Genomic DNA, 13,579 nt, shown 5'->3' on the forward strand with positions numbered 1-13,579 from the left:
AGGAGATTTTGGGCTGAGACAATGGAGTTTTCTAAATATACAATCATGTCATCTGCAAAGAGGGACAATTTGACTTCTTCTTTTCCTAACTGAATACCCTTGATTTCTTTCTCTTGCCTGATTGCCCTAGCCAGAACTTCCAACACTATGTTGAATAAGAGTGGTGAGAGAGGGCATCCCTGTCTTGTGCCAGTTTTCAAAGGGAATTTTTCCAGTTTTTTCCCATTCAGTATGATATTGGCTGTGGGTTTGTCATAAATAGCTCTTATTATTTTGAGGTACGTTCCATGAATACCGAATTTATTGAGCGTTTTTAGCATGAAGGGCTGTTGAATTTTGTCAAAAGCCTTTTCTGCATCTATTGAGATAATCATGTGGTTCTTGTCTTTGGTTCTGTTTATATGCTGGATTATGTTTATTGATTTGCAAATGTTGAACCAGCCTTGCATCCCAGAGATGAAGCCCACTTGATCATGGTGGATAAGCTTTTTGATGTGCTGCTGAATCCGGTTTGCCAGTATTTTATTGAGGATTTTAAAATGAATGGCATAACGGTTCACATTAACAGTGTGAGGTGATCACTCACTAGTTCTGAAGAACTAAAGATGTGACTGGTAAATTTGTTCAGATTTGCCTTTATTAGACCTGGGAAGCTAGAATTCAAGCAGAAACTGTGACCTACACAGAAGCTGAAATTAACATATTTTATCCAGATTCACCTGGATTAGCCTGTCTCACATTGTCATAGATAAAACATGATTAATACGCTTTAGGAGGGGCTGGGAGATTGAAGAACACATTTTACACTTGGCCATAAGAGGAACAGGTGAAGCACCATTAGCTATTGAATTTTTGATTTTTATTTTTTTCATGAAAAATTTGTTATTTTTAACATTTTTAATGTAATAAACAGAAGAATAAATTATGTATCACATAAAAATTTGTGTTTCATAAATTTATGTTGATTGATGTGCTTTTGACACATCACATTTTCAACATTTATAATTTTCTTCCAATGGGGAGTTGAAGTTTTTGTGCATTCTTTCTGTATGTTTATGCAAAGTGTGTTTTTCAGACTCTTTGTTTGCATGGTTTCTGTGCACTAAGGACTTTATAAAAATCAAATCATTCTTCATCCCAACAATCTCATGAGGTAGATATTGTTATCTGGCTTCACTTTGCAAGAGCTGAAGCTTAGGGCAAATAAGAAATGCTTAAGATCTTGCAGTTAACAACTTACAGAGCCAGGATTTGAACCCAGTTCTGTCTTATTCTCATAGACTTCATTGCCAGCTGTGAAATATCCATGACACCTGTTTACACCTCAGAGAAGTCACTTTGATATATTTATATTAACTTCTACTGAGAACATAGTTAAACTGAGGCCAGATATTTTTAGCAAATGCCTTTAAACTGGGGAGGTGATTAACACTTAAGAGGCAAAGAGATGGCACAAGACCCAGGTTTCTATTAAATTTGAAATTAAATGGAAATATAGTTGACACCTGTGTCTTTGGGCAAATTAACTGCTATAACTAAGTAGAAATTACCCTCTTCCTTGTGGAAATATGCCAGTTGGAGCTGTGTAGGTTATGAACATCTAGCTTGCGATTTGAAAAAAGAACCCATTCCATAAGCCTGGGCTCATGGGACTTTTAGGCAAGTCATTTAGATCTGATCTCATCAAACTGGCTGTGTCAAAATGCACGTAACCGAAATAGAATTTGGCGCTCGACATACCCTAGTACTTGTTCAGTGTTGCCTTTGAAAAAAATACAAGGTATCAATCAAAAGTAATGTAGACAATTCAAATCTTTATTGGAATCTCTTGAATAATGTCAAGGCAGATAAAAATCTGAAAATCCCATCCACCTTTATTAAAATAATATCTCTTTAATTCTCTCAAACCCAGTATCTCTCAGACCAGGAGCTGACCTTAAAATTAAGGTCTTTATTTATTTATTTATTTATTTTTAAATATTGCCTCTCTCAAGCCTTGCCTGAATTCTCCACCTCCTCAATCCCAGGAACCAACAAGCTATCGAAGACAGACTTTGCACAAGAGGACAAAGGAAGGTAAGGCTGGGAATACTGATATTTTATTTTTGCTCTGTCAGACATGAAAATACTATGTGTAATTCCTAAGGATTGTGTATAACAGAGATACCAGGACACACTGCATCCCTAAGTCTCCCTTGCGCCATTGCCGTGGGCAAGACTCAGGAGCCACAGGAGTTTCAGGGAGAGTACGAGAGTCGAGAATGGTGAGAGATTCATGTATGTGGTGGGAGGGGAGGTAAGATTCATAGGTGGATTGAGTTGAGGCATGAGTTGAAGCTTAGCATTGGGGTGAATATGACAGACTTTTTTGGTGTGTAATTTTTAGATAACATGTGATGCCTTCTGTTTTAGGCAGCATCAAAACGATTCCCTGCCACAGTGACTATGTCAGAACGTCATTGACCTTGCCTTTGATGCACTCTGATGAGCTTGCCTCTCTCTTTTCCATTTATATCCATCTTTCCCACTTATATCCGTCTTTCCCACTTCTGGATACCGATCAAATGTCAGGTTAGGTTGGAATCATAGAAAGTCATGCTTGGAAAGAACCTTAAAGGTCATGCACTTCAGCAGTTCCCAAATCTCACACCTGGGCTGCATTTCAAATATGCATATTCTTGTATTGCACTTCTCAGAGTTTTTTCATTTATTTGTTTGCTATGGAACCCCAAAAACTGCAATTAAAAAAATATTCCCAAGTGTTTTTTTAACCGCTCTGCGTTGAGAAATCTGGATTAAATTCACCTGCTTCCATCCCACTTGATCATATGCCTGCTACTCAATTCAGTCCACCTGTGAACCTTACCGCCCCACTCATCACATACTTAAATCTCTCACCACTCCCTCCACCAGCAGGGCTCTTGGTCAGCCGAGGGATGATGTTGGTGATGGCAACAGAAGCTCACATGTACTGAGTGCTTACTAATTGTCAGTCACTGAGCTAAGGGCTTTACCTAATTTATCACTCTTAATATATATAGCAATCTCAAGAGACAAACAAGATTATTATCCTCGTTTTCCCTTAAGTCATTGAATTTGCTGTAAACACACTCTTTTCCAGGTTTCTGCTCAGGTATTTCTCCCCTTGTGAGGCACTCCTGCCTACTCTATGGTCTTGGTGATGTGCCTCACCTTTGTGCTTCTGCAATGTCTGTGCTAACTTCTGTTTTTCCACATATTATTGGGACGATAATACATTTAACAGCTAAGGGTGTGGAGTTACTCTGCCACTTCCTGGCAATGTGGCTCCAGGTAAGATAAACTTGCTCTGCACCTTTTTTTTTTATCTGTAAAATGAAGAATAAAATAGCACCTCCTCTTAGGTCTGATATGAGGACCAAGGCACAAATGTATGTTAAACACTTAGAATAGAGCCAGGAAGAGAATAAATGTCCTGCAAATGTTACCTATAATCTTATTATACCAAATTTTAACTGTCTATTTACCTGGCTTTCCCCTTTCATAGGCTATAAGCATCTTGAAGGCAGAGATTATATCTTGTTCAATCTTCTATCTCAAGTATCTACTACAAGACCAAGCAAATGGTAAGTGCTCAATAACTGGTGATTCTTCAGGTCATCCTTGTCAATGAAAGGGTTCAGAATAAAACATCATAAAGACCTCCAGCCCGCACACTTATTTATTTCTCTGAACATTTACAACATTCCTAAATGATACCACTCTAGTGTCAATTAATAAGAATAATTTGTTTTACTGTGATTTAGTTACAGGGCCCTATACATTTACCCACTGCTTTGCCTACCAGACAAACCTAGATTTGAATCTTGCTTGCTTGCTTGTCTTGCTCTCTGTGTGTCATTGGGCCAATCATTGCACCTCTTGGATCCTCATTTTTCTCATCTATAAAACAGAGATGATATAATACATCTTCCTTGCAGAACAGTAAAAGGATTAGCAGTGTTGTATGAAGGACATGTTGTGTGGTGGCTGGAATGGAAAAGATGCCCAGGAAGAGGGGTCTATGCTTTCTATTTCATGGAAGGGGTTCACCACAAATATTTGTTAATTTAGTCTTGGCCTCTGTTTAGTATAGCCATACACCTCAGAGATGTTGAGGGTCTGGTTTCAGATGACTACAATAAAGAGAATGTTACAATAAAGCAAGTCACACACACTTTTTGGTTTCCCAGTGAATATAAAAATTGTGTTTACACTACGCTGTAGTCTATTAAGTGTGCAATAACATTATGTCTAAAATGTACATACCTTAATTTAAAAATACTTTATTGCTAAAATATGCTAACAATCATCTGAGCCCTCCTTGAGTCGTCATCTTTTTGCTGGTGGAGGATCTTGCCTCAGTGTTGATGGCTGCTGACTGATCAAGGTAATGGCTGCTGAAGGTTTATGATGGTTGAGGCAGTTTCTTAAAATAAGGCAACAATGAAGTTTGCTGCATTGATAAACTCTTCCTTTCATGAAATATTCCTCTATATCACGTGATGCTGTTTGATAGGATTTAACTCATAGTAGAATTTCTTTCAAAACTGGAGTCAATCCTCTTCAACTCTGCTGTTTATATGGTAAATGCACCTGATAGCATTAACTTAAACACACCCTGAGAATGACCCTATATGGTAGATGCACCTGAATATTTGTTCTGAGACAGGGATTCTAGGAGTTGCCAACCTGGAGATTAATTCCTTGCCTGTGAGGAACATCTGAGTCCTTGTCCCATCCCATGGAACATGGGCCATACTGGGGATTGAGATCCTGAGTTTGGGGTTAAATAGAGGTTGCCAGGTGGAGGTCGTTAAGGGGAGCGTATTAAGTGAAAATGCAGTGTAAACTGCATGCTGTTTGCAAATTGTCACGGCCTTCCTGTCCAGCCCACCACCACTGGATCATTTATGTATGTAAGGCGGTTCTCCTGTCCAGCCCTCTGCTACTGAACTCCCTCCACTGTATGTAATCCCCTAATAAACCCCACGTCTCATTTGCTGACTCTGGGTGTCATCTTCAGCTTCTTGAACATGGTGCCTTCACTATTGAGGTTAATAGGGGTTTGGCACAGCACTATTGCTTTATCAACTAAGTTTATGCAATATTCTGAATTCTTTGTTGTCATTTCAGCAATGTGCACGCACTTTCATTAGGATCACCAGGAGTAGATTCCATCTCAAGAAAATACTTTCTTGGCTCCTCCATAAGAAGCAACATGTCACCTGTTTCATTTTTATGAGATTGTAGTAATTCAGTCTCATCTTCAGGCTCCACTTCTAATCGTAGTTAGCTTGCTATTTCTACTACATCAGCAGTTACTTCCTCTACTGACATCTTGAACTCCTCAAAGTCATCCATAAGGGTTGGAATAAACTTCTTCCAACCCCTATTAATCTTTTATTTTGACCTCCTCTCATGAATCACAGATGTTCTTAATGGCATGTAGAATGATAAATCCTTTCCAGACAGTATTCAATTTACTTTGCCCAGATCCGTCAGAGGAATCACAATCTATAGGCTTATGAAACATATTTCTTAAATATTAAGACTTGAAAGTTGAAATTACTCCTTGACCCATGAGCTGCAGAATGAATGCTGTTAGCAGGCATGAAAACAACACTCATCTTGTACATGTCTGTCAGAGCTCTTGGGTGACCAGTTGCATTGTCAATTAGCAGTAATATTTTGAAAGGAATCTTTTTTTCTGAGCAGTAGGTCTCAACAATGGGCTTAAAATATTTAGTACACTATGCTTTAAAGAGATGTGCTGTCATTCAGGTGCTGTTGTTCCATTTTGAGAGCACAGGCAGGTTAAGTTTAGCATAATTCTTAAGGGCTCTAGGATTTTCAGAACAGCCAATGAGCATTGGCTTCCACTTAAAATCACCAGCTGCATTTTAGCCTCTAATAAGTGAGTCAGCCTGTCTTTCGTAGCTTTGAAGCCAGACATGGACTTCTTTCTAGCTATGAGAGTCTTAGATGGCATCTTCTTCCAGCATAAAGTTCTTTGATCTACACTGAAAATCTGTTATTTAGTGTAGCCACCTTCTTCAGTCTTAGCTAGATCTCCTGGATAGCTTGCTGCAGCTTCTCCATCAGCACCTGCTGCTTCACCTTGCACTTTCATGTTATGGAGATGGCTTCATTGCTTAAACCTTATGAACCAACCTCTGCTAGCTCTAACCATTTCTTCTGCAGTTTTCTCACCTCTCTCAGCCTTCATAAAATTGAAGAATTAGAGCCTTGCTCTGGATTAGGGTTTGGCTTAAGGGAATGTTGTGGCCAGCATGGTTTTCTTTTCTTTTCCTTCCTTCCTTCCTTCCTTCCTTCCTTCCTTCCTTCCTTCCTTCCTTCCTTCCTTCCTCTCTCTCTCTCTCTCTTTTTTGCTCTTGTTGTCCAAGCTGGAGTGCAATGGTGTGATTTTGGCTCACTGCAACCTCTGCCTCCTGGGTTCAAGTGATTCTCCCGCCTCAGCCTCCCAAGTAGCTGGGATTACAGGCACCTGCCACCATGACTGGCTAATTTTTTATATTTTTAGTAGAGATGAGGTTTCACCATGTTAGCTAGGCTGGTCTCAAACTCCTGACCTCAGGTGATGCACCTGCCTCAGCCTCCCAAAGTGCTGGGATTACAGGCATGAGCCACCGTACCTGGCCACCAGTGTGGTCTTCTATCCAGATCAGTAAAACTCTTTATGTTAGAAATAAGCCTGTTTTGGTGTCTTATCATTTGTGTCTTCACTGAAAAAGCACTTTTAATTGCCTTTCAGAAATTTTCCTTGCAATTTATAACTTGGCTTTTAGCACAAGAAGTTTAACTTTTGGCCCAATTCAGCTTTTGACATATCTTCCTCACTAAGCTGAATCATTTCTAGTTTTTGATTTAAAGTTGGAGATGGATGACTCTTCCTTTCACTTGAACACTTAGAGGGCATCATAGGGTTTTTAGCCTAATTTCAGAATTGTTGTATTGCAGAAAATATGGAGGTCCAAGGAGAGGAAGAGAGACAGGTGAATGGGTGGTTGGTGGAGCAGTCAGAATACACATATTTATTAAGTTTGCCATCTTATATGGGCATGGTTCATGGTGTCCCAAAACCATTACAAAAGTTGTATCAAAGATCACTGATAACAGGTCACTGTAATAGGTTAAATAATAATGAAAGAGTTTGCAATATTGTGAAAAGTACCAAAATGTGACATAGAGACATGAAGTGAGCATGTGCTGTTAGATAAATGACACCTACATTGGAGACTAAGAAGAGGGGAGGGGTGAGGGATAAACAACTAAATATTGGATACAACATACACTATTTGGGTGATGGGTACACTAAAATCTTAGACTTCACCATTATACCATTCATCCATGTAACCAAAGACCACTTGTACCCCTAAAGCCATTGAAATAAAAAGTACGTATGAAATAAATTGAAGAAAAATGGCACCTATAGACTTGTTCTATGCAGGGTTGCCACAGATGTTCAATTTGTAAAAAAAAAAAAATGCAGTATCTGAAAACTACAATAAGGAGAAGCACAATAAAACAGGGTGTGCTTGTGCTTTTCATTGACATGAAAACTCTTTTGGGCCTGAAATCTTTTGAGTCAAATTTCCTGAAGTGCTAGTATGGTTGAATTGTGTGCCCCTAAAATATGTGTTGAAATCCTAACTCCCAAAACCTCAGAACGCGACCTTTCGGGAAATAGCATTGTTGCAGATGTCATTAGTTAAGATGAGGTCATTCTGGGGTAAGGTGGCCCCTAATTTGATGTGACTGGTGCCTTATAAGAAGAGGAGAGAGAGATGCAGGGAGAAGAACGCCATGTGACAACACAGGCAGATTGGCGTGACCTGGCTGCAAGCCAAGGAACCCCAGGGACTGCTGTCACCAGCAGATGCTCGCAAGAGGCAAGGAAGGATTTTACCCAGAATCTCACAGGGAGCATGGCCCTGCTAACACCTCGGTTTTGGACTTCTTGCCTCAAGAACTGTGAGAGGATACATTTTAAATTGCTTCAAGCCACCTCGTTTGTGGTATTTTGTCGTGGCAGCCCTAGGAAATTAACACAAGTACTATGCTAAACTTAATGAGCATGTTTAGCTACTCTAGAAAAGTAGCTTTCTTAGAGTTACTCTAGAAAAAAAGAAATATTTCTATTACTTATGAAAATGAGCACATTGAGGTTTTCCGCAGGTGATGGATTTTTCTATCCTAGAAGTGATTATAGCTATAGAATGACTGGCTGACTTCCAGGGGAAAGAGAAAAGAACCTCTTGCTTTACCACACTATTCAGAGGCTTTTTTTTTTTCTTCCCCTGAACTTCCAAACTTTTTGCAAAGAAGTTTGGGTCCCAGGAGGACCAAAGGGCTTTCACTCGTAAGATAAGAAAATTCTGCTTGCATTTACTATTTATGACTTGTGGCTTCATATTGTCATGTGACCACATGATGCTCTGCTTTTAAGAACCTGCAAATGACATGAGATTCATTATTTTTTCATGTAAAGAGGATGATGGCAAGCTCTGCTGTGTAATACACAACAAGGCTGTCACTCTTGCTCTGGAATTGGTATTAACATTGTCCATTTAGAAATTAGTGGACTACACGCCATATTCATGAACATAATATTTGACACACAGGCAGTATTTGATGGATAGAACATTCAAGTGTTTAATTGCAGTACATGATTCATGGGAAAGTCTTCAACTCTGAGCAATTTATTCCCTGGTACTAAACTCAGGAGCATATTTTTCCAAGGAAAGCACACATCTAATAAGGAAACCCATTAGCTTTGTTCTCATATTTCTCCTCCAACAAGGGGGCTGCTGCTGTTTGTACTGCTAAGTTTGATTCAGTTTCTCAGTGCAAGCAGAATGAAATTGAAATAGTCAAATAAGTTGGAGTAAATACTAAAAATTCACCTTATAGTAATCCAAAGTGTCCTAGACAAGAATTGAATTTTGTTTGTTTGTTTGTTTTTGTTTTGAGACGGAGTCTTGCTCTGTTGCCCAGGCTGGAGTGCAGTGGCGAATTTGTATGTATTTTTAAAAAGCCTTTCTTCTGGGGGAAAGAAAGTTTTGTGTTTCGGTCTGAAATACTGCTAATTGGAAACCCAGTCCTGTCATGGAAATGCTGCTCTGTTCTGTTCTTTGCACACGTTCAATGCTAATGTATTCTGTTCTTTGCACACGTTCAATGCTAATGTATCCCTCCTGGCCTCAGCTTCAAGGAATGTCTTAAGCTATGGAATGATGAACTTCCTCTCTTTTTGTTGGAAGAAATTCCACATTTCTTTGAGTCAATTTTTGGCCCAGGGTACTACTGCACAGTTATGACTATTTTTAGTGGTTTTCTTTTATACTTTAACATGTTCCCCAGAATTGTTCTAAAATAGCTGAATGATCATATAATTATTTTCTCTTCTTTTGAAATTCATCTTCCATTGCTTTTGGTGTTATCTCTGTTCTCTAAAACATTGAATAAAGGACATTCATTCCTTCATTTGTTCAACTATTGTCTACCACTGGAGTTGGTGAACAGAGGCTCTCTGCCTGTATCTGTACCATTTGCAGGCTAAGAATGCTTTTTACACTTTTAAATGGTAGGGAAAAAATTGAAAGAAGGGTAATATTTTGCAACACATGAAAATTATATGACATTCAAATTTCAGTGTCCATAAATGAGGTTTTATTGGAACAGGGCCACACTCATCTGTTTGCTATTGCTTATGGCTGCTCGTGGCCTGGAAAAGCCTCATGGCCAGTCTAGTAACTCAGGACTTCTGCCTCCTTCTCATGGCTCCAAATTCACCAGCACTGCCCTAAGGGCTCTTGTTCCTAGGATATGCCACTGCCTTGCATCTATTTCTCTCTGGTCTACCCAGTCCCTTTTGTGTGACACCCCAGTAGGGCTCTGCATGGCTTGAACCCAGATGTTTTCCTTTCAGGGTAGATCAGCAGCTTATGATCTAGCTGTATCCACATCCCCATCCAGCCTCATCTGCTAGTTTGGCATCCCACGTACTCTCTGTCTGGAAGGGGAGCTTGGACAATAATGAAATAAAAGTTACTATTAAAAAAAAAAAGAAATGGCTCTGTAGTTGAGTTTCTCTCATCTTCCTTTTGTTTAACTGATTTTTTTTTTTTTTTTTAAGCTTAAAGGTAGGAACCTACTTTCACAATTGTTAAATTTCTTCTGATTAGTTTTGGCCCAGTATCGCTGCCTGTGGAGATGTTTTTGAAACTTTATTTTCTTGGCCATTACACAGCTATCTTTCTTAGAGTTGTCTGTTCTAGAGATTTTGTTTGTTTATTTGTTTGTTTTGCAGACATATGTTCTGCATTTTAATCTGATGTATTGATCAAATGTTCAAGAGCGCTGATCCCCAAACAGAACTTCATGTCACTATCCTAAAGACGTCTCCCCAATTCAATATTAATCTATTATGTAGCATTCATTAGGAATGATTTTTTAAAATAAATGCTAATATCCATAACAATACATGATTATGGAAGATTGTCATATGTTTTATAAAATTAAGATAAACTCTGTCTAAGTCCTTCCCTTGCTCCCAAAGCTTAGAAGTTCTCTTCAGGCTCTCTGTGAATATAGCAGAACCAAAAGAGAAATTTTTGGAGTCAGACAGACCTGGATTCAGACTCTGTGTCTTCCACTTCATCTAGGGAAGTGCTTCTCTACACTTCAGTGTGGTGGTGAGAGTTCTGTGGAATGAGGGGTGTGCTAATAAAGCAATTACATACACACATGGCATTACTAATAGATTCCCCTATAAATGGTAGATTTAATTATTACCAGTAATGAAATTATCAGGAAAGAAATGAGGTTAGCTTAGGGTGACTTATTCTCAGAAAATTCACACTGGCATCCAGTGGAGAAGAAATTCGTTTCTAAATATCCATGTATCATTTTTTTATCATTGGTCCTTGTGGTTTGCATGGGTTCAATATCATGTATACTGTCCTGAGGTTTTTGCAGTCTATTCTTGGCTAAATTTTGTTATCCCACATTTCTGACTCCAGTCCTTGTCAAATCTCCTATATACTGAAATTCTTAAATATTACTGATGGTCTTTTTATTTTCACACCCCCTAGTCCTGTATATAATTATCTTGAGCATGTGAATATGAACACATGAAAGCAGCCAGGTATTTCTGTATAATCTCCTGTGAGGCTTCTCTTCAGCTAAAAAATTGGATATGGGGTGAAGAGCTCTGGATCAGGAGTAGAAACCTCCAAATACTGGTGTTAATCTGCTTCTTAACTAGCTGTGTGACCTGAGATGTGCTGTTTAACCTCTCTTAACACTAGTTTATTCCTTGGTAAAAATAATTGGTTTCTGCCAGATGCTGTCCATGAGTTCCTTCTTGTTCTAGAATCTCATAGTCATATATTAAGAATATAAGAGAAACCCTTTGAAACGTTTATAGGGAGGGAACATGCATGCACTATTCAGTAAACACACAAGTTTCCTGTAATGACTGAGAAGATCGTGGTGGCAGGTAGATTCTGTAGGAATTCAGAGAAGAGAGGGATTTATGGGTGTCATATTGTTGAGAATGGATTATCTGGAAGAAGTATAACCAAAAGAGAGAATTGAGATGGAAAAGGGTTTTTTAATTCTTGCAAAAGTAAGATAAACTGCATGCAAGCCCTTCCCTTGCTCCAGAAGCTTAGAGGTTCTTTTCAGGCTCTCTGTGAGTATAGCAGTTAAAAGAGAAATTTTTGGAGTCAGATAGACCTTGATTCAAACTGTGTCTTCCATTTCATCTAGGGAAGTGCTTCTCCACACCTCAGTGTGGTGGTGAGGATTCCGTGGAATGAGGGGTGCGTCAATAAAGCAATTACATCTTGTTGATGTTTTAATCCTTTCCAGGATGAATGTTAGTGTAAGATGGCTGCTGACCACTCTTTGGAATACTGCCTTGACCTGATCTCAGAAATGGGCAAGATGGTACCAATTATTTCCAAGCATACCATTTTGAGACCATATATAATTTTAGTTGGAGTGAAATAACATTCAACAAGTAGAGTTATTTTGAAATGGTCCTCTGGCCTCAGAAAATTGCTGAGTATTTCTTCTTAGCAACTTTTGAAGGCAAACAACTCATATAATTGCTACTAAGCTTTTGCTTCTTAATGTTCAATCAAGGTTGAGAGAAAAAACTGTGGAGTAATAGACGGTATCAACTTAGGGTGCTCTTTTGAGGGATGCAGTGAAATATGGTGGCTGGGCATATAGGTTCTAGACACAATGATTTTAACTGAATGAAGTTAGAGAAGTAACTTAACTTTTTACCTCAGCTTCTTCATTTTTAAAATGGCTTTAATATAAAACCTGTAACTATTTTGTTAGGGTGAAATGTGTTATTACCCACAGAGCTTACTCTAGTTGTTGGATTAAAGTAAATGCCTCCTAAATCTCATTTATTATTATTCTTAGCGTTTTTGTAGGCTCCCACAAATGCATACACATGTTGTTAAAAGAAAACAGTACTTTATGAAAACTTATGAAACATACTTATGAAATAGTATGAAATGGAGAGGAGAAATGTGAAATATTCTGGGCATTTCTCCAGGCATAAATTATAATACATGGGACCATTTTATATCCTCCTTTATGTATAGGAGGAATGACTGGCCTCTCTGACAGTCAGTCCCATCACATCTTCTTAGTTTTTGAATTGAAAATTGTTACACAATTTTTTAAAAAGATCTTAGAATTTTGAGTGACCTCTCTGTACCTTAGAAATCATTCTATCATATGACTCTAATCAGTGGTTTGATCATTTAAGATTAATTTGTTTATTATCATTGAAATGTCAAAATCTAAACATCGTTTTACCTAACTTGTGAATTTATTTTAGTGGATCAACTGTGTAAAGGATTTCGTTATACAATAAAATAATAGTAAATCTGTTTTAAAATCATTAAAAGGAATAGCTAAAGATAAATGTATTCCTCTAGGAGTTTCTGGCAGAAAAAATAAAAAACAACATTATTCCCATGAAATGGGTGTAATAGATCTTCCTCTTTCAGAATTTCTGTGACTCTTTCATCTTGCGTTCACTCAGCTGTGGAAATCAACACCCAAAGGATGTAGTAGGGTGAGACATAACATGTGGGAGTGAAGAAAGCATAAAAGACATTTAAAAAACTGGGGGCACTGAGTAGAAAATTCATCTGCTACTGCGGGAAATCAACTAAATCAACTAACTCATAAAGTACTTCGTGCATTCTTAATTCTGTGCAGAATTAAAAGCTAGTTCTTCAACTCTGTTTTCTTTTTGAAGCCTTCTGACAATCAATTCTCTGCTCTTTTTTTCCTCTCTCTCCATAACAATTGTTACTGGGGACAAAATAGGGTGCTGGTGGGGAACAGTAAAAAGAAATAATGGTTTGAACTTAATTCAGTGTATGTTTAGTATAAGGAAGGAAAGCTCTTGGACAGTGAAGAGCACTTCTGCAGTGAAAGGCTCTTTGCTTGGTGTATTTAAAATGGGATTAAGTAAAGTACTGGAAAATACATACTATGCAAA

General features: G+C 38.3%; 1 long non-coding RNA gene across 1 annotated transcript in view; it reads left to right on the forward strand.

The window, feature by feature from the left end:
* Positions 1–446: 446 nt before the first annotated feature.
* The window catches only part of LOC110742541, a 44,482-nt gene continuing 31,349 nt past the window's right edge, over positions 447–13,579 (forward strand). The window contains exons 1-2 of the long non-coding RNA XR_002520329.2: positions 447–2,076; positions 3,527–3,605. This is a non-coding gene — a long non-coding RNA (uncharacterized LOC110742541). The remainder of the gene's footprint in view (positions 2,077–3,526; positions 3,606–13,579) is intronic.

The sequence above is a fragment of the Papio anubis genome, chromosome 2 (genome assembly GCF_008728515.1).
Source record: "Papio anubis isolate 15944 chromosome 2, Panubis1.0, whole genome shotgun sequence".
NCBI classification, from domain to species: Eukaryota; Metazoa; Chordata; class Mammalia; order Primates; family Cercopithecidae; genus Papio; species Papio anubis.